Here is a 21,188-nt window from a genome sequence, read left to right as displayed (position 1 = left end):
TTAAAGTGGGAGGTGATGGAGAGGGCAGTTATGAGAGACTAGGGGAGAAGGGGGCAGAGTGACACTAGAGAATGGGAAATGATAGGGTTTTGAATGGGAGGTGAGGGAGGGGAGAGAGGTGAGAAGAGGGCAGTGGAAGAGGCTAGGACAGGAGAGAGTGGGAGGGCAGGAGCAGATGTTCAAGGAAACGGGCAGTTCCAGGAGGAGGAGGGCTGAGGAGGGCAGAGATGGGAGTGGGGGAGAGGAGGGTGATGAGAAGATGAGAGCGGAGAGTGAAGTTAGAGGGACGGATGAGACCTAAGGGATGGAAAAGACATGGGGGGGGGAGACCGGAAGAAGGGTACAGGATAAAATGGGGAGGGGGCACAGACTGGAGGGGCAGTGAGAGGGGAGAGTGCGAGGGCAGAGGGTTCAGAGCGGGGTGTGATCAAGGGGGCCGGGGTTGCACCCATTGATGCATCTCTGAGAAAATCGAGACCTCGAGAGAAAGGAGGGGACGAGCTGCAGCAGCGACTGCGGTGAATGAGAAGCAGCTGTGGGGGAAGGGGAGAGACTGCAGACACCAGGGGAGGAGAGGCAGCGAGAGGGAGAGACTGCAGACACCAGGGGAGGAGAGGCAGCGAGAGGGAGAGACTGCAGACACCAGGGGAGGAGAGACAGCGAGAGGGAGAGACTGCAGACGCTAGCGGAGGAGAGGCAGCGAGAGGGAGAGACTGCAGACGCCAGGGGAGGAGAGGCAGCGAGAGGGAGAGACTGCAGACACCAGGGGAGGAGAGGCAGCGAGAGGGAGAGACTGCAGACGCTAGCGGAGGAGAGGCAGCGAGAGGGCGAGACTGCAGACACCAGGGGAGGAGAGGCAGCGAGAGGGAGAGACTGCAGACACCGGGGGAGGAGAGGCAGCGAGAGGGAGAGACTGCAGAATCCGGGGCGGAGAGACAGCAGAGACAGCGAGAGGGAGAGACTGCAGACGCTAGCGGAGGAGAGGCAGCGAGAGGGAGAGACTGCAGACACCAGGGGAGGAGAGGCAGCGAGAGGGAGAGACTGCAGACACCAGGGGTGGAGAGACAGCGAGAGGGAGAGACTGCAGACACCAGGGGAGGAGAGGCAGCAGAGACAGCGAGAGGGAGAGACTGCAGACGCCAGGGGAGGAGAGGCAGCGAGAGGGAGAGACTGCAGACGCCAGGGGAGGAGAGGCAGCAGAGACAGCGAGAGGGAGAGACTGCAGACACCAGGGGAGGAGAGGCAGCGAGAGGGAGAGACTGCAGACGCCAGCGGAGGAGAGGCAGCGAGAGGGAGAGACTGCAGACGCCAGGGGTGGAGAGGCAGCGAGAGGGAGACTGCAGAATCCGGGGCGGAGAGACAGCGGGGACCAGAGGAGGAAGAGGACGATATCCCAGAGGGAAGAAGAGACAGCAGGGGAAGAAGAGACAGCAGGGATCAGAAGAAGAAACCGGGGAATAAGAAACCCCAAAGGAGGACGAAACCCAGTGGAAGGAGAGACAGCAGAAGCCAGAGGAGGAAGAGACAAGGCGAATAAGAGACCGCAGGGACCAGAGGAGGAAGAGACAGGAGGGGAAGAAGAGACAGCAGGTAGCTCAGTAGGAAGAGACCCCAGTGGAGGACGAAACAGGGAGCAGGGGAGGAAGAGACGGCAGGTTAGGAAGAGTAGGGGAGAGCAGGGGTTGGTGGAGTAAGTGAGATCAGAGCCAGCCTTATCCGGAGGGGAAGGACTAGCAGGGATCAGATGAGGAAAAGACAGCCGGGGTAGTAGAGACAGCAGGCATCAACAGAGGAAGAGACAGTAGGGGGAAAAGACAGCAAGGATTAGAGAACTAAAGTCCAGCAGGATAGGAAGAGAACGAGAGAGGGGTGTAAGTGCAGAAGTCAGGGGAGGAAGAGACCGCAGGGATTCGGGGAGGGAGACCCAGCCAGGGAGGGAAAGACAGCGGTCGAGCTATTACAGACCGGCAAAGGTGACAGCTAAGGGGAGGCGTGCAGAAAAGGCAAAAACTAGCAGAGAGAAGGTGTGGTTGAGACTGCTTAGTCCAGAATTGAACGTTTATAGAGACATCTGGGATCTCATAAGAGGAAAGATCTCAAGACACCAGGAGAGAAGAGACAGCAGAGAGCAGAGGAGCCGCAGTTGAGACCTACCCAGGGAGGTGCCGGAGAGAGCGGTATAAAAGAGAGAGGAGAGGGTCCCATGCAGCAGAAGAGACATCAGAGAGCAGAGGAGCCGCAGGAGAGACATATTCAGGGAGGTGCCGGAGAGAGCGGTATAAAAGAGAGAGGAGAGGGTCCCATGCAACAGAAGAGACAGCAGAGAGCAGAGGAGCCGCAGGAGAGACATATCCAGGGAGGTGCCGGAGAGAGCGGTATAAAAGAGAGAGGAGAGGGTCCCATGCAGCAGAAGAGACCAGGAGAGGTAAGGGGCGGGGTGGTGTTGAACCTGCAGCCCTGGGGCGGGTGGGCGTCGCCCCCTCTACCTTAAGGCCTCTCCTCCTGTGGGTATTGGACGTCCCACCTCATGGACACCCTACCTGTGGGCGCTCCCCCGTCTAGGATCTGGGGGGGACTCATCTTAAGGCTGCATTCCTACCCTGGGAAGGGGAACAGCGTCCACTGGGGAAAAGTCCACCTTGAAGGCAGGTCCACTCTCGGGATCTGTTTTTGTGGGGTTCCCATGTCCCTGGAGGCGACCCTCCCCTGAGAGGCCTTTTACTCTAATACTCCTCTTAGTCTAGGCACCCCAAGCCGTTGGATGACAGACCTTGCTTGGGGCCCTCTTACCCTGTGGCCCCCCATACAGTAAGTGCTCCATGACCCTGGAAGGCAGTCCTTCCCTAGGGGCCCTTTTACTCTGGGGTCCCTTATACTCGATGCGTTCCAAAACCATGGAAGGCTGTCCTTCCCTAGGGGCCCTTTTAGTCTGGGGTCCCAAGACCCTGGGAGGCAGTCCTTCCCTAGGGGCCGTTTTACTCTGATACTCCTCTTACTCTTGTATCCAATGCCCTTGGATGACAGACCTTGCTTGGGGCCCTCTTACCATGTGGCCCCTCGTACTGTAAGTGCTCCATGACCGTGGGATGCAGTCCTTCCCTAGGGGCCCTTTCACTCTGGGGTCCCTTATACTCTACGCCACCCAACACCCTGGGAGGCAGTCCTTCCCTAGGGGCCCTTTTACTCTGGGGTCCCTTATACTCTGCGGGTCCCAAGACCCTGGGAGGCAGTCCTTCCCTAGGGGCCCTTTCACTCTGGGGTCCCTTATACTCTGCAGGTTTTCCAAGACCCTGGGAGGCAGCCCTTCCCTAGGTGCCCTTTTACTCTGAGGTCCCTTATACTCTGCAGGTTTTCCAAGACCCTGGGAGGCAGTCCTTCCCTAGGGGCCCTTTTACTCTGAGGTCCCTTATACTCTGCGGGTCCCAAGACCCTGGGAGGCAGTCCTTCCCTAGGTGCCCTTTTACTCTGGGGTCCCTTATACTCTACGGGTCCAAAGACCCTGGGTGGCAGTTCTTCCCTAGGTGCCCTTTTACTCTGAGGTCCCTTATACTATACAGGTTTTCTAAGACCGTGGGAGGCAGTCCTTCCCTAGGGGCCCTTTTACTCTGGGGTCCCTTATACTCTGCAGGTTTTCCAAGACCGTGGGAGGCAGTCCTTACCTAGGTGCCCTTTTAGTCTGGGGTCCCTTATACTCTACGGGTTTTCCAAGACCGTGGGAGGTAGTTCTTCCCTAGTGGCCCTTTTAGTCTGGGATCTCTTATACTCTGCGGGTCCCAAGACCTTGAGAGGCAGTCCTTCCCTAGGTGCCCTTATACTCTACGGGTTTTCCAAGACCCTGGGAGGTAGTTCTTCCCTAGGGACCCTTTTTCTCTGGGGACCCTTATACTCTGCGGGTCCCAAGACCTTGGGAGGCAGTCCTTCCCTAGGGGCCCTTTTACTCTGGGATCCCTTATACTCTGCGGGTCCCAAGACCTTGGGAGGCAGTCCTTCCCTAGGGGCCCTTTTACTCTGGGGTCCCTTATACTCTGCGGGGCCCAAGACCTTGGGAGGCAGTCGTTCCCTAGGGACCCTTTTACTGGGGTCCCTTATACTCTGCGGGTCCCAAGACCTTGGGAGACAGTCCTTCCCTAGGGGCCCTTTTACTCTGGGGTCCCTTATAATCTGCAGGTACCAAGACCCTGGGAGGCACTCCTTCCCTAGGGGCCCTTTTACACTGGGGTCCCTTATACTCGATGCGTCCCAAAACCATGGAAGGCTGTCCTTCCCTAAGGGCCCTTTTACTCTGGGGTCCCTTATACTCTGCGGGTCCCAAGACCCTGAGAGGTAGTCCTTCCCTAGCGGCCCTTTTAATCTGGGGTCCCTTATACTCTACGCCTCCCAAGACCGTGGGAGGCAGTCCTTCCCTAGGTGCCCTTTTAGTCTGGGGTCCCTTATACTCTACGGGTCCCAAGACCCTTGGAGGCTGTCCTTCCCTAGGTGCCCTTTTACTCTGGGGTCCCTTATACTCTGCGGGTCCCAAGACCCTGAGAGGTAGTCCTTCCCTAGCGGCCCTTTTAATCTGGGGTCCCTTATACTCTACGCCTCCCGAGACCGTGGGAGGCAGTCCTTCCCTAGGTGCCCTTTTAGTCTGGGGTCCCTTATACTCTACGGGTCCCAAGACCCTTGGAGGCTGTCCTTCCCTAGGTGCCCTTTTACTCTGGGGTCCCTTATACTCTGTGGGTCCCAAGACCCTGAGAGGCAGTCCTTCCCTAGCGGCCCTTTTAATCTGGGGTCCCTTATACTCTACGCCTCCCAAGACCGTGGGAGGCAGTTCTTCCCTAGGTGCCCTTTTAGTCTGGGGTCCCTTATACTCTACGGGTCCAAAGACCCTGGGTGGCAGTTCTTCCCTAGGTGCCCTTTTACTCTGAGGTCCCTTATACTATACAGGTTTTCTAAGACCCTGGGAGGCAGTCCTTCCCTAGGGGCCCTTTTACTCTGGGGTCCCTTATACTCTACAGGTTTTCCAAGACCGTGGGATGCAGTCCTTCCCTAGGGGCCCTTTTACTCTGGGGTCCCTTATACTCTAGGCCGCCCAAGACCCTGGGAGGCAGTCCTTCCCTAGGGGCCCTTTTACTCTGGGGTCCCTTATACTCTGCAGGTTTTCCAAGACTGTGGGAGGCAGTCCTTACCTAGGTGCCTGTTAGTCTGGGTTCCCTTATACTCTGCGGGTCCCAAGACCCTGGGAGGCAGTCCTTCCCTAGGTGCCCTTTTAGTCTGGGGTCCCTTATACTCTACGGGTTTTCCAAGACCCTGGGAGGCAGTCCTTCCCTAGGGACCCTTTTTCTCTGGGGACCCTTATACTCTGCGGGTCCCAAGACCGTGGGAGGCAGTCCTTCCCTAGGGGCCCTTTTACTCTGGGGTCCCTTATACTCTGCGGGTCCCAAGACCTTGGGAAGCAGTCCTTCCCTAGGGGCCCTTTTACTCTGGGGTCCCTTATACTCTGCGGGGCCCAAGACCTTGGGAGGCAGTCGTTCCCTAGGGACCCTTTTACTGGGGTCCCTTATACTCTGCGGGTCCCAAGACCTTGGGAGACAGTCCTTCCCTAGGGGCCCTTTTACTCTGGGGTCCCTTATAATCTGCAGGTCCCAAGACCCTGGGAGGCACTCCTTCCCTAGGGGCCCTTTTACTCTGGGGTCCCTTATACTCTATGCGTCCCAAAACCATGGAAGGCAGTCCTTCCCTAGGGGCCCTTTTTACTCTGGTGTCCCTTTTACTCTGGGGTCCCTTAAACTGTAAGTGCTCCAAGACCCTGGAAGGCAGTCCTTCCCTAGGGACCCTTTTTCTCTGGGGTCCCTTATACTCTGCGGGTCCCAAGACCTTGGGAGGCAGTCCTACCCTAGGGGCCCTTTTACTCTGGGGTCCCTTATACTCTGCGGGCCCCAAGACCCTGAGAGGCAGTCCTTCCCTAGCGGCCCTTTTAATCTGGGGTCCCTTATACTCTACGCCTCCCAAGACCGTGGGAGGCAGTCCTTCCCTAGGTGCCCTTTTAGTCTGGGGTCCCTTATACTCTACGGGTCCCAAGACCCTGGGAGGCAGTCCTTCCCTAGGTGCCCTTTTACTCTGGGGTCACTTATACTCTACGCCTCCCAAGACCCTGGGAGGCAGACCTTCCCTAGGGGCCCTTTTGCTCTGGGGTCACTTATACTCTACGCCTCCCAAGACCCTGGGAGGCAGTCCTTCCCTAGGGGCCCTTTTACTCTAGGGTCCCTTATACTCTACGCCTCCCAAGACCTTAGGAAGTAGTTCTTCCCTAGGTGCCTTTTAGTCTGCGGTCCCTTATACTCTGCGGGTCCCAAGACCTTGGGAGGCAGTCCTTCCCTAGGGGCCCTTTTACTCTGAGGTCCCCTATACTATACAGGTTTTCTAAGACCTTGGGAGGCAGTCCTTCCCTAGGGGCCATTTTACTCTGGGGTCCCTTATACTCTGCGGGGCCCAAGACCCTGGGAGGCAGTCCTTCCCTAGGTGCCCTTTTGGTCTGGGGTCCCTTATACTCTGCGGGTCCCAAGACCCTGGGAGGCAGTCCTTCCCTAGGTGCCCTTTTATTCTGGGGTCCCTTATACTCTGCGGGTCCCAAGACCGTGGGAGGCAGTCCTTCCCTAGGTGCCCTTTTACTCTGAGGTCCCTTATACTCTACAGGTTTTCCAAGACCGTGGGATGCAGTCCTTCCCTAGGGGCCCTTTCACTCTGGGGTCCCTTATACTCTACGCCACCCAAGACCCTGGGAGGCAGTCCTTCCCTAGGGTCCCTTTTACTCTGGGGTCCCTTATACTCTACAGGTTGTCCAAGACCCTGGGAGGCAGTCCTTCCCTAGGGGCCCTTTTACTCTGGGGTCCCTTATACTCTGCAGGTTTTCCAAGACCCTGGGAGGCAGCCCTTCCCTAGGGGCCCTTTTACTCTGAGGTCCCTTATACTATACAGGTTTTCTAAGACCGTGGGAGGCAGTCCTTCCCTAGGGGCCCTTTTACTCTGGGGTCCCTTATACTCTACGCCTCCCAAGACCCTGGGAGGCAGTCCTTCCCTAGGTGCCCTTTTACTCTGGGGTCCCTTATACTCTATAGGTTTTCCAAGACCGTGGGATGCAGTCCTTCCCTAGGGGCCCTTTTACTCTGGGGTCCCTTATACCCTAGGCCGCCCAAGACCCTGGGAGGCAGTCCTTCCCTAGGGGCCCTTTTACTCTGGGGTCCCTTATACTCTACAGGTTTTCCAAGACCCTGGGAGGCAGTCCTTCCCTAGGGGCCCTTTTACTCTGGGGTCCCTTATACTCTGCAGGTTTTCGAAGACCGTGGGAGGCAGTCCTTACCTAGGTGCCCTTTTAGTCTGGGGTCCCTTATACTCTACGGGTTTTCCAAGACCGTGGGAGGTAGTTCTTCCCTAGTGGCCCTTTTAATCTGGGATCTTTTATACTCTGCGGGTCCTATTACCCTGGGAGGCAGTCCTTCCCTAGGTGCCCTTTTACTCTGGGGTCACTTATACTCTACGCCTCCCAAGACCCTGGGAGGCAGTCCTTCCCTAGGGGCCCTTTTACTCTGGGGTCCCTTATACTCTACGCCTCCCAAGACCCTAGGAAGTAGTTCTTCCCTAGGTGCCTTTTAGTCTGCGGTCCCTTATACTCTGCGGGTCCCAAGACCTTGGGAGGCAGTCCTTCCCTAGGGGCCCTTTTACTCTGAGGTCCCCTATACTATACGGGTTTTCTAAGACCTTGGGAGGCAGTCCTTCCCTAGGGGCCATTTTACTCTGGGGTCCCTTAAACTCTGCGGGGCTCAAGACCCTGGGAGGCAGTCCTTCCCTAGGTGCCCTTTTAGTCTGGGGTCCCTTATACTCTGCGGGGCCCAAGACCCTGGGAGGCAGTCCTTCCCTAGGTGCCCTTTTAGTCTGGGGTCCCTTATACTCTGCGGGTCCCAAGACCCTGGGAGGCAGTCCTTCCCTAGGTGCCCTTTTACTCTGAGGTCCCTTATACTCTACAGGTTTTCCAAGACCGTGGGATGCAGTCCTTCCCTAGGGGCCCTTTCACTCTGGGGTCCCTTATACTCTACGCCACCCAAGACCCTGGGAGGCAGTCCTTCCCTAGGGGCCCTTTTACTCTGGGGTCCCTTATACTCTACATGTTGTCCAAGACCCTGGGAGGCAGTCCTTCCCTAGGGGCCCTTTTACTCTGGGGTCCCTTATACTCTGCGGGTCCCAAGACCGTGGGAGGCAGTCCTTCCCTAGGTGCCCTTTTACTCTGAGGTCCCTTATACTATACAGGTTTTCTAAGACCGTGGGAGGCAGTCCTTCCCTAGGGGCCCTTTTACTCTGGGGTCCCTTATACTCTACGCCTCCCAAGACCCTGGGAGGCAGTCCTTCCCTAGGTGCCCTTTTACTCTGGGGTCCCTTATACTCTACAGGTTTTCCAAGACCGTGGGATGCAGTCCTTCCCTAGGGGCCCTTTTAGTCTGGGGTCCCTTATACTCTACAGGTTTTCCAAGACCGTGGGAGGTAGTTCTTCCCTAGGGGCCCTTTTACTCTGAGGTCCCTTATACTATACAGGTTTTCTAAGACCGTGGGAGGCAGTCCTTCCCTAGGGGCCCTTTTACTCTGGGGTCCCTTATACTCTACGCCTCCCAAGACCCTGGGAGGCAGTCCTTCCCTAGGTGCCCTTTTACTCTGGGGTCCCTTATACTCTATAGGTTTTCCAAGACCGTGGGATGCAGTCCTTCCCTAGGGGCCCTTTTACTCTGGGGTCCCTTATACCCTAGGCCGCCCAAGACCCTGGGAGGCAGTCCTTCCCTGGGGGCCCTTTTACTCTGGGGTCCCTTATACTCTACAGGTTTTCCAAGACCCTGGGAGGCAGTCCTTCCCTAGGGGCCCTTTTACTCTGGGGTCCCTTATACTCTGCAGGTTTTCGAAGACCGTGGGAGGCAGTCCTTACCTAGGTGCCCTTTTAGTCTGGGGTCCCTTATACTCTACGGGTTTTCCAAGACCGTGGGAGGTAGTTCTTCCCTAGTGGCCCTTTTAGTCTGGGATCTCTTATACTCTGCGTGTCCTATTACCCTGGGAGGCAGTCCTTCCCTAGGTGCCCTTTTACTCTGGGGTCACTTATACTCTACGCCTCCCAAGACCCTGGGAGGCAGTCCTTCCCTAGGGGCCCTTTTACTCTGGGGTCCCTTATACTCTATGCCTCCCAAGACCCTGGGAGGCAGTCCTTCCCTAGGGGCCCTTTTACTCTGGGGTCCCTTATACTCTACGCCTCCCAAGACCCTAGGAAGTAGTTCTTCCCTAGGTGCCTTTTAGTCTGCGGTCCCTTATATTCTGCGGGTCCCAAGACCTTGGGAGGCAGTCCTTCCCTAGGGGCCCTTTTACTCTGAGGTTCCCTATACTATACGGGTTTTCTAAGACCTTGGGAGGCAGTCCTTCCCTAGGGGCCATTTTACTCTGGGGTCCCTTAAACTCTGCGGGGCCCAAGACCCTGGGAGGCAGTCCTTCCCTAGGTGCCCTTTTAGTCTGGGGTCCCTTATACTCTGCGGGGCCCAAGACCCTGGGAGGCAGTCCTTCCCTAGGTGCCCTTTTAGTCTGGGGTCCCTTATACTCTGCGGGTCCCAAGACCCTGGGAGGCAGTCCTTCCCTAGGTGCCCTTTTACTCTGAGGTCCCTTATACTCTACAGGTTTTCCAAGACCGTGGGATGCAGTCCTTCCCTAGGGGCCCTTTCACTCTGGGGTCCCTTATACTCTACGCCACCCAAGACCCTGGGAGGCAGTCCTTCCCTAGGGGCCCTTTTACTCTGGGGTCCCTTATACTCTACATGTTGTCCAAGACCCTGGGAGGCAGTCCTTCCCTAGGGGCCCTTTTACTCTGGGGTCCCTTATACTCTGCGGGTCCCAAGACCGTGGGAGGCAGTCCTTCCCTAGGTGCCCTTTTACTCTGAGGTCCCTTATACTATACAGGTTTTCTAAGACCGTGGGAGGCAGTCCTTCCCTAGGGGCCCTTTTACTCTGGGGTCCCTTATACTCTACGCCTCCCAAGACCCTGGGAGGCAGTCCTTCCCTAGGTGCCCTTTTACTCTGGGGTCCCTTATACTCTACAGGTTTTCCAAGACCGTGGGATGCAGTCCTTCCCTAGGGGCCCTTTTAGTCTGGGGTCCCTTATACTCTACAGGTTTTCCAAGACCGTGGGAGGTAGTTCTTCCCTAGTGGCCCTTTTAGTCTGGGATCTCTTATACTCTGCGGGTCCTATGACCCTGGGAGGCAGTCCTTCCCTAGGGACCCTTTTTCTCTGGGGACCCTTATACTCTGCGGGTCCCAAGACCTTGGGAGGCAGTCCTTCCCTAGGGGCCCTTTTACTCTGGGGTCCCTTATACTCTGCGGGTCCCAAGACCTTGGGAGGCAGTCCTTCCCTAGGGGCCCTTTTACTCTGGGGTCCCTTATACTCTGCGGGGCCCAAGACCTTGGGAGGCAGTCGTTCCCTAGGGACCCTTTTACTGGGGTCCCTTTTACTCTGGGGTCCCTTTTACTCTGGGGGCCCTTAAACTGTAAGTGCTCCAAGACCCTGGAAGGCAGTCCTTCCCTAGGGACCCTTTTTCTCTGGGGTCCCTTATACTCTGCGGTTCCCAAGACCTTGGGAGGCAGTCCTTCCCTAGGGGCCCTTTTACTCTGGGGTCCCTTATACTCTGCGGGTCCCAAGACCCTGAGAGGTAGTCCTTCCCTAGCGGCCCTTTTAATCTGGGGTCCCTTATACTCTACGGGTCCCAAGACCCTTGGAGGCTGTCCTTCCCTAGGTGCCCTTTTACTCTGGGGTCCCTTATACTCTACGCCGCCCAAGACCCTGGGAGGCAGTCCTTCCCTAGGTGCCCTTGTACTCTGGGGTCCCTTATACTCTGTGGGTCCCAAGACCCTGAGAGGCAGTCCTTCCCTAGCGGCCCTTTTAATCTGGGGTCTCTTATACTCTACGCCTCCCAAGACCGTGGGAGGCAGTTCTTCCCTAGGTGCCCTTTTAGTCTGGGGTCCCTTATACTCTACGGGTCCAAAGACCCTGGGTGGCAGTTCTTCCCTAGGTGCCCTTTTACTCTGAGGTCCCTTATACTATACAGGTTTTCTAAGACCGTGGGAGGCAGTCCTTCCCTAGGGGCCCTTTTACTCTGGGGTCCCTTATACTCTACGCCTCCCAAGACCCTGGGAGGCAGTCCTTCCCTAGGGGCCCTTTTACTCTGGGGTCCCTTATACTCTAGGCCGCCCAAGACCCTGGGAGGCAGTCCTTCCCTAGGGGCCCTTTTACTCTGGGGTCCCTTATACTCTACAGGTTTTCCAAGACCCTGGGAGGCAGTCCTTCCCTAGGGGCCCTTTTACTCTGGGGTCCCTTATACTCTGCAGGTTTTCCAAGACTGTGGGAGGCAGTCCTTACCTAGGTGCCTGTTAGTCTGGGTTCCCTTATACTCTGCGGGTCCCAAGACCCTGGGAGGCAGTCCTTCCCTAGGTGCCCTTTTAGTCTGGGGTCCCTTATACTCTACGGGTTTTCCAAGACCCTGGGAGGCAGTCCTTCTCTAGGGACCCTTGTTCTCTGGGGTCCCTTATACTCTGCGGGTCCCAAGACCGTGGGAGGCAGCCCTTCCCTAGGGGCCCTTTTACTCTGGGGTCCCTTATACTCTGCGGGTCCCAAGACCTTAGGAGGCAGTCCTTCCCTAGGGGCCCTTTTACTCTGGGGTCCCTTATACTCTGCGGGGCCCAAGACCTTGGGAGGCAGTCGTTCCCTAGGGACCCTTTAACTGGGGTCCCTTATACTCTGCGGGTCCCAAGACCTTGGGAGACAGTCCTTCCCTAGGGGCCCTTTTACTCTGGGGTCACTTATACTCTACGCCTCCCAAGACCCTGGGAGGCAGTCCTTCCCTAGGGGCCCTTTTGCTCTGGGGTCACTTATACTCTACGCCTCCCAAGACCCTGGGAGGCAGTCCTTCCCTAGGGGCCCTTTTACTCTGGGGTCCCTTATACTCTACGCCTCCCAAGACCCTAGGAAGTAGTTCTTCCCTAGGTGCCTTTTAGTCTGCGGTCCCTTATACTCTGCGGGTCCCAAGACCTTGGGAGGCAGTCCTTCCCTAGGGGCCGTTTTACTCTGAGGTCCCCTATACTATACAGGTTTTCTAAGACCTTGGGAGGCAGTCCTTCCCTAGGGTCCCTTTTACACTGGGGTCCCTTATACTCGATGCGTCCCAAAACCATGGAAGGCTGTCCTTCCCTAAGGGCCCTTTTACTCTGGGGTCCCTTATACTCTGCGGGTCCCAAGACCCTGAGAGGTAGTCCTTCCCTAGCGGCCCTTTTAATCTGGGGTCCCTTATACTCTACGCCTCCCAAGACCGTGGGAGGCAGTCCTTCCCTAGGTGCCCTTTTAGTCTGGGGTCCCTTATACTCTACGGGTCCCAAGACCCTTGGAGGCTGTCCTTCCCTAGGTGCCCTTTTACTCTGGGGTCCCTTATACTCTGCGGGTCCCAAGACCCTGAGAGGTAGTCCTTCCCTAGCGGCCCTTTTAATCTGGGGTCCCTTATACTCTACGCCTCCCGAGACCGTGGGAGGCAGTCCTTCCCTAGGTGCCCTTTTAGTCTGGGGTCCCTTATACTCTACGGGTCCCAAGACCCTTGGAGGCTGTCCTTCCCTAGGTGCCCTTTTACTCTGGGGTCCCTTATACTCTGTGGGTCCCAAGACCCTGAGAGGCAGTCCTTCCCTAGCGGCCCTTTTAATCTGGGGTCCCTTATACTCTACGCCTCCCAAGACCGTGGGAGGCAGTTCTTCCCTAGGTGCCCTTTTAGTCTGGGGTCCCTTATACTCTACGGGTCCAAAGACCCTGGGTGGCAGTTCTTCCCTAGGTGCCCTTTTACTCTAAGGTCCCTTATACTATACAGGTTTTCTAAGACCCTGGGAGGCAGTCCTTCCCTAGGGGCCCTTTTACTCTGGGGTCCCTTATACTCTACGCCTCCCAAGACCCTGGGAGGCAGTCCTTCCCTAGGTGCCCTTTTACTCTGGGGTCCCTTATACTCTGCAGGTTTTCCAAGACCCTGGGAGGCAGCCCTTCCCTAGGGGCCCTTTTACTCTGAGGTCCCTTATACTATACAGGTTTTCTAAGACCGTGGGAGGCAGTCCTTCCCTAGGGGCCCTTTTACTCTGGGGTCCCTTATACTCTACGCCTCCCAAGACCCTGGGAGGCAGTCCTTCCCTAGGTGCCCTTTTACTCTGGGGTCCCTTATACTCTATAGGTTTTCCAAGACCGTGGGATGCAGTCCTTCCCTAGGGGCCCTTTTACTCTGGGGTCCCTTATACCCTAGGCCGCCCAAGACCCTGGGAGGCAGTCCTTCCCTAGGGGCCCTTTTACTCTGGGGTCCCTTATACTCTACAGGTTTTCCAAGACCCTGGGAGGCAGTCCTTCCCTAGGGGCCCTTTTACTCTGGGGTCCCTTATACTCTGCAGGTTTTCGAAGACCGTGGGAGGCAGTCCTTACCTAGGTGCCCTTTTAGTCTGGGGTCCCTTATACTCTACGGGTTTTCCAAGACCGTGGGAGGTAGTTCTTCCCTAGTGGCCCTTTTAGTCTGGGATCTTTTATACTCTGCGGGTCCTATTACCCTGGGAGGCAGTCCTTCCCTAGGTGCCCTTTTAGTCTGGGGTCCCTTATACTCTACGGGTTTTCCAAGACCGTGGGAGGTAGTTCTTCCCTAGTGGCCCTTTTAATCTGGGATCTTTTATACTCTGCGGGTCCTATTACCCTGGGAGGCAGTCCTTCCCTAGGTGCCCTTTTACTCTGGGGTCACTTATACTCTACGCCTCCCAAGACCCTGGGAGGCAGTCCTTCCCTAGGGGCCCTTTTACTCTGGGGTCCCTTATACTCTACGCCTCCCAAGACCCTAGGAAGTAGTTCTTCCCTAGGTGCCTTTTAGTCTGCGGTCCCTTATACTCTGCGGGTCCCAAGACCTTGGGAGGCAGTCCTTCCCTAGGGGCCCTTTTACTCTGAGGTCCCCTATACTATACGGGTTTTCTAAGACCTTGGGAGGCAGTCCTTCCCTAGGGGCCATTTTACTCTGGGGTCCCTTAAACTCTGCGGGGCTCAAGACCCTGGGAGGCAGTCCTTCCCTAGGTGCCCTTTTAGTCTGGGGTCCCTTATACTCTGCGGGGCCCAAGACCCTGGGAGGCAGTCCTTCCCTAGGTGCCCTTTTAGTCTGGGGTCCCTTATACTCTGCGGGTCCCAAGACCCTGGGAGGCAGTCCTTCCCTAGGTGCCCTTTTACTCTGAGGTCCCTTATACTCTACAGGTTTTCCAAGACCGTGGGATGCAGTCCTTCCCTAGGGGCCCTTTCACTCTGGGGTCCCTTATACTCTACGCCACCCAAGACCCTGGGAGGCAGTCCTTCCCTAGGGGCCCTTTTACTCTGGGGTCCCTTATACTCTACATGTTGTCCAAGACCCTGGGAGGCAGTCCTTCCCTAGGGGCCCTTTTACTCTGGGGTCCCTTATACTCTGCGGGTCCCAAGACCGTGGGAGGCAGTCCTTCCCTAGGTGCCCTTTTACTCTGAGGTCCCTTATACTATACAGGTTTTCTAAGACCGTGGGAGGCAGTCCTTCCCTAGGGGCCCTTTTACTCTGGGGTCCCTTATACTCTACGCCTCCCAAGACCCTGGGAGGCAGTCCTTCCCTAGGTGCCCTTTTACTCTGGGGTCCCTTATACTCTACAGGTTTTCCAAGACCGTGGGATGCAGTCCTTCCCTAGGGGCCCTTTTAGTCTGGGGTCCCTTATACTCTACAGGTTTTCCAAGACCGTGGGAGGTAGTTCTTCCCTAGGGGCCCTTTTACTCTGAGGTCCCTTATACTATACAGGTTTTCTAAGACCGTGGGAGGCAGTCCTTCCCTAGGGGCCCTTTTACTCTGGGGTCCCTTATACTCTACGCCTCCCAAGACCCTGGGAGGCAGTCCTTCCCTAGGTGCCCTTTTACTCTGGGGTCCCTTATACTCTATAGGTTTTCCAAGACCGTGGGATGCAGTCCTTCCCTAGGGGCCCTTTTACTCTGGGGTCCCTTATACCCTAGGCCGCCCAAGACCCTGGGAGGCAGTCCTTCCCTGGGGGCCCTTTTACTCTGGGGTCCCTTATACTCTACAGGTTTTCCAAGACCCTGGGAGGCAGTCCTTCCCTAGGGGCCCTTTTACTCTGGGGTCCCTTATACTCTGCAGGTTTTCGAAGACCGTGGGAGGCAGTCCTTACCTAGGTGCCCTTTTAGTCTGGGGTCCCTTATACTCTACGGGTTTTCCAAGACCGTGGGAGGTAGTTCTTCCCTAGTGGCCCTTTTAGTCTGGGATCTCTTATACTCTGCGTGTCCTATTACCCTGGGAGGCAGTCCTTCCCTAGGTGCCCTTTTACTCTGGGGTCACTTATACTCTACGCCTCCCAAGACCCTGGGAGGCAGTCCTTCCCTAGGGGCCCTTTTACTCTGGGGTCCCTTATACTCTATGCCTCCCAAGACCCTGGGAGGCAGTCCTTCCCTAGGGGCCCTTTTACTCTGGGGTCCCTTATACTCTACGCCTCCCAAGACCCTAGGAAGTAGTTCTTCCCTAGGTGCCTTTTAGTCTGCGGTCCCTTATATTCTGCGGGTCCCAAGACCTTGGGAGGCAGTCCTTCCCTAGGGGCCCTTTTACTCTGAGGTTCCCTATACTATACGGGTTTTCTAAGACCTTGGGAGGCAGTCCTTCCCTAGGGGCCATTTTACTCTGGGGTCCCTTAAACTCTGCGGGGCCCAAGACCCTGGGAGGCAGTCCTTCCCTAGGTGCCCTTTTAGTCTGGGGTCCCTTATACTCTGCGGGGCCCAAGACCCTGGGAGGCAGTCCTTCCCTAGGTGCCCTTTTAGTCTGGGGTCCCTTATACTCTGCGGGTCCCAAGACCCTGGGAGGCAGTCCTTCCCTAGGTGCCCTTTTACTCTGAGGTCCCTTATACTCTACAGGTTTTCCAAGACCGTGGGATGCAGTCCTTCCCTAGGGGCCCTTTCACTCTGGGGTCCCTTATACTCTACGCCACCCAAGACCCTGGGAGGCAGTCCTTCCCTAGGGGCCCTTTTACTCTGGGGTCCCTTATACTCTACATGTTGTCCAAGACCCTGGGAGGCAGTCCTTCCCTAGGGGCCCTTTTACTCTGGGGTCCCTTATACTCTGCGGGTCCCAAGACCGTGGGAGGCAGTCCTTCCCTAGGTGCCCTTTTACTCTGAGGTCCCTTATACTATACAGGTTTTCTAAGACCGTGGGAGGCAGTCCTTCCCTAGGGGCCCTTTTACTCTGGGGTCCCTTATACTCTACGCCTCCCAAGACCCTGGGAGGCAGTCCTTCCCTAGGTGCCCTTTTACTCTGGGGTCCCTTATACTCTACAGGTTTTCCAAGACCGTGGGATGCAGTCCTTCCCTAGGGGCCCTTTTAGTCTGGGGTCCCTTATACTCTACAGGTTTTCCAAGACCGTGGGAGGTAGTTCTTCCCTAGTGGCCCTTTTAGTCTGGGATCTCTTATACTCTGCGGGTCCTATGACCCTGGGAGGCAGTCCTTCCCTAGGGACCCTTTTTCTCTGGGGACCCTTATACTCTGCGGGTCCCAAGACCTTGGGAGGCAGTCCTTCCCTAGGGGCCCTTTTACTCTGGGGTCCCTTATACTCTGCGGGTCCCAAGACCTTGGGAGGCAGTCCTTCCCTAGGGGCCCTTTTACTCTGGGGTCCCTTATACTCTGCGGGGCCCAAGACCTTGGGAGGCAGTCGTTCCCTAGGGACCCTTTTACTGGGGTCCCTTTTACTCTGGGGTCCCTTTTACTCTGGGGGCCCTTAAACTGTAAGTGCTCCAAGACCCTGGAAGGCAGTCCTTCCCTAGGGACCCTTTTTCTCTGGGGTCCCTTATACTCTGCGGTTCCCAAGACCTTGGGAGGCAGTCCTTCCCTAGGGGCCCTTTTACTCTGGGGTCCCTTATACTCTGCGGGTCCCAAGACCCTGAGAGGTAGTCCTTCCCTAGCGGCCCTTTTAATCTGGGGTCCCTTATACTCTACGGGTCCCAAGACCCTTGGAGGCTGTCCTTCCCTAGGTGCCCTTTTACTCTGGGGTCCCTTATACTCTACGCCGCCCAAGACCCTGGGAGGCAGTCCTTCCCTAGGTGCCCTTGTACTCTGGGGTCCCTTATACTCTGTGGGTCCCAAGACCCTGAGAGGCAGTCCTTCCCTAGCGGCCCTTTTAATCTGGGGTCTCTTATACTCTACGCCTCCCAAGACCGTGGGAGGCAGTTCTTCCCTAGGTGCCCTTTTAGTCTGGGGTCCCTTATACTCTACGGGTCCAAAGACCCTGGGTGGCAGTTCTTCCCTAGGTGCCCTTTTACTCTGAGGTCCCTTATACTATACAGGTTTTCTAAGACCGTGGGAGGCAGTCCTTCCCTAGGGGCCCTTTTACTCTGGGGTCCCTTATACTCTACGCCTCCCAAGACCCTGGGAGGCAGTCCTTCCCTAGGGGCCCTTTTACTCTGGGGTCCCTTATACTCTAGGCCGCCCAAGACCCTGGGAGGCAGTCCTTCCCTAGGGGCCCTTTTACTCTGGGGTCCCTTATACTCTACAGGTTTTCCAAGACCCTGGGAGGCAGTCCTTCCCTAGGGGCCCTTTTACTCTGGGGTCCCTTATACTCTGCAGGTTTTCCAAGACTGTGGGAGGCAGTCCTTACCTAGGTGCCTGTTAGTCTGGGTTCCCTTATACTCTGCGGGTCCCAAGACCCTGGGAGGCAGTCCTTCCCTAGGTGCCCTTTTAGTCTGGGGTCCCTTATACTCTACGGGTTTTCCAAGACCCTGGGAGGCAGTCCTTCTCTAGGGACCCTTGTTCTCTGGGGTCCCTTATACTCTGCGGGTCCCAAGACCGTGGGAGGCAGCCCTTCCCTAGGGGCCCTTTTACTCTGGGGTCCCTTATACTCTGCGGGTCCCAAGACCTTAGGAGGCAGTCCTTCCCTAGGGGCCCTTTTACTCTGGGGTCCCTTATACTCTGCGGGGCCCAAGACCTTGGGAGGCAGTCGTTCCCTAGGGACCCTTTAACTGGGGTCCCTTATACTCTGCGGGTCCCAAGACCTTGGGAGACAGTCCTTCCCTAGGGGCCCTTTTACTCTGGGGTCACTTATACTCTACGCCTCCCAAGACCCTGGGAGGCAGTCCTTCCCTAGGGGCCCTTTTGCTCTGGGGTCACTTATACTCTACGCCTCCCAAGACCCTGGGAGGCAGTCCTTCCCTAGGGGCCCTTTTACTCTGGGGTCCCTTATACTCTACGCCTCCCAAGACCCTAGGAAGTAGTTCTTCCCTAGGTGCCTTTTAGTCTGCGGTCCCTTATACTCTGCGGGTCCCAAGACCTTGGGAGGCAGTCCTTCCCTAGGGGCCGTTTTACTCTGAGGTCCCCTATACTATACAGGTTTTCTAAGACCTTGGGAGGCAGTCCTTCCCTAGGGTCCCTTTTACACTGGGGTCCCTTATACTCGATGCGTCCCAAAACCATGGAAGGCTGTCCTTCCCTAAGGGCCCTTTTACTCTGGGGTCCCTTATACTCTGCGGGTCCCAAGACCCTGAGAGGTAGTCCTTCCCTAGCGGCCCTTTTAATCTGGGGTCCCTTATACTCTACGCCTCCCAAGACCGTGGGAGGCAGTCCTTCCCTAGGTGCCCTTTTAGTCTGGGGTCCCTTATACTCTACGGGTCCCAAGACCCTTGGAGGCTGTCCTTCCCTAGGTGCCCTTTTACTCTGGGGTCCCTTATACTCTGCGGGTCCCAAGACCCTGAGAGGTAGTCCTTCCCTAGCGGCCCTTTTAATCTGGGGTCCCTTATACTCTACGCCTCCCGAGACCGTGGGAGGCAGTCCTTCCCTAGGTGCCCTTTTAGTCTGGGGTCCCTTATACTCTACGGGTCCCAAGACCCTTGGAGGCTGTCCTTCCCTAGGTGCCCTTTTACTCTGGGGTCCCTTATACTCTGTGGGTCCCAAGACCCTGAGAGGCAGTCCTTCCCTAGCGGCCCTTTTAATCTGGGGTCCCTTATACTCTACGCCTCCCAAGACCGTGGGAGGCAGTTCTTCCCTAGGTGCCCTTTTAGTCTGGGGTCCCTTATACTCTACGGGTCCAAAGACCCTGGGTGGCAGTTCTTCCCTAGGTGCCCTTTTACTCTAAGGTCCCTTATACTATACAGGTTTTCTAAGACCCTGGGAGGCAGTCCTTCCCTAGGGGCCCTTTTACTCTGGGGTCCCTTATACTCTACGCCTCCCAAGACCCTGGGAGGCAGTCCTTCCCTAGGTGCCCTTTTACTCTGGGGTCCCTTATACTCTGCAGGTTTTCCAAGACCCTGGGAGGCAGCCCTTCCCTAGGGGCCCTTTTACTCTGAGGTCCCTTATACTATACAGGTTTTCTAAGACCGTGGGAGGCAGTCCTTCCCTAGGGGCCCTTTTACTCTGGGGTCCCTTATACTCTACGCCTCCCAAGACCCTGGGAGGCAGTCCTTCCCTAGGTGCCCTTTTACTCTGGGGTCCCTTATACTCTATAGGTTTTCCAAGACCGTGGGATGCAGTCCTTCCCTAGGGGCCCTTTTACTCTGGGGTCCCTTATACCCTAGGCCGCCCAAGACCCTGGGAGGCAGTCCTTCCCTAGGGGCCCTTTTACTCTGGGGTCCCTTATACTCTACAGGTTTTCCAAGACCCTGGGAGGCAGTCCTTCCCTAGGGGCCCTTTTACTCTGGGGTCCCTTATACTCTGCAGGTTTTCGAAGACCGTGGGAGGCAGTCCTTACCTAGGTGCCCTTTTAGTCTGGGGTCCCTTATACTCTACGGGTTTTCCAAGACCGTGGGAGGTAGTTCTTCCCTAGTGGCCCTTTTAGTCTGGGATCTTTTATACTCTGCGGGTCCTATTACCCTGGGAGGCAGTCCTTCCCTAGGTGCCCTTTTACTCTGGGGTCACTTATACTCTACGCCTCCCAAGACCCTGGGAGGCAGTCCTTCCCTAGGGGCCCTTTTACTCTGGGGTCCCTTATACTCTACGCCTCCCAAGACCCTGGGAGGCAGTCCTTCCCTAGGGGCCCTTTTACTCTGGGGTCCCTTATACTCTACGCCTCCCAAGACCCTAGGAAGTAGTTCTTCCCTAGGTGCCTTTTAGTCTGCGGTCCCTTATACTCTGCGGGTCCCAAGACCTTGGGAGGCAGTCCTTCCCTAGGGGCCCTTTTACTCTGAGGTCCCCTATACTATACGGGTTTTCTAAGACCTTGGGAGGCAGTCCTTCCCTAGGGGCCATTTTACTCTGGGGTCCCTTAAACTCTGCGGGGCTCAAGACCCTGGGAGGCAGTCCTTCCCTAGGTGCCCTTTTAGTCTGGGGTCCCTTATACTCTGCGGGGCCCAAGACCCTGGGAGGCAGTCCTTCCCTAGGTGCCCTTTTAGTCTGGGGTCCCTTATACTCTGCGGGTCCCAAGACCTTGGGAGGCAGTCCTTCCCTAGGTGCCCTTTTACTCTGGGGTCCCTTATACTCTGCGGGTCCCAAGACCTTGGGAGGCAGTCCTTCCCTAGGGGCCCTTTTACTCTGGGGTCCCTTATACTCTGCGGGTCCCAAGACCTTGGGAGGCAGTTGTTCCCTAGGAACCCTTTTACTCTGGGGTCCCTTATACTCTACAGGTTGTCCAAGACCCTGGGAGGCAGTCCTTCCCTAGGGGCCCTTTTACTCTGGGGTCTCTTATACTCTGCAGGTTTTCCAAGACCCTGGGAGGCAGCCCTTCCCTAGGGGCCCTTTTACTCTGAGGTCCCTTATACTATACAGATTTTCTAAGACCGTGGGAGGCAGTCCTTCCCTAGGGGCCCTTTTACTCTGGGGTCCCTTATACTCTACGCCTCCCAAGACCCTGGGAGGCAGTCCTTCCCTAGGTGCCCTTTTACTCTGGGGTCCCTTATACTCTATAGGTTTTCCAAGACCGTGGGATGCAGTCCTTCCCTAGGGGCCCTTTTACTCTGGGGTCCCTTATACCCTAGGCCGCCCAAGACCCTGGGAGGCAGTCCTTCCCTAGGGGCCCTTTTACTCTGGGGTCCCTTATACTCTACAGGTTTTCCAAGACCCTGGGAGGCAGTCCTTCCCTAGGGGCCCTTTTACTCTGGGGTCCCTTATACTCTGCAGGTTTTCGAAGACCGTGGGAGGCAGTCCTTACCT

At 56.5% G+C, this 21,188-nt stretch overlaps 1 protein-coding gene across 1 annotated transcript in view; it reads left to right on the top strand.

Moving 5' to 3' along the window:
* The first annotated feature begins 352 nt into the window (after positions 1 to 352).
* DIRAS1 (DIRAS family GTPase 1) overlaps positions 353 to 21,188 on the top strand; it is an 84,812-nt gene continuing 63,976 nt past the window's right edge. Inside the window, exon 1 of the mRNA XM_085638526.1 lies at positions 353 to 2,425. The gene's annotated coding sequence lies outside the window, so the exon portion shown is untranslated. The remainder of the gene's footprint in view (positions 2,426 to 21,188) is intronic.

This window comes from Triturus cristatus, chromosome 12 (assembly GCF_964204655.1).
Source record: "Triturus cristatus chromosome 12, aTriCri1.1, whole genome shotgun sequence".
Lineage (NCBI taxonomy): Eukaryota > Metazoa > Chordata > Amphibia > Caudata > Salamandridae > Triturus > Triturus cristatus.
Note: the sequence above shows the minus strand (reverse complement) of the source record. Positions and strands in the feature narration are given on the sequence as shown.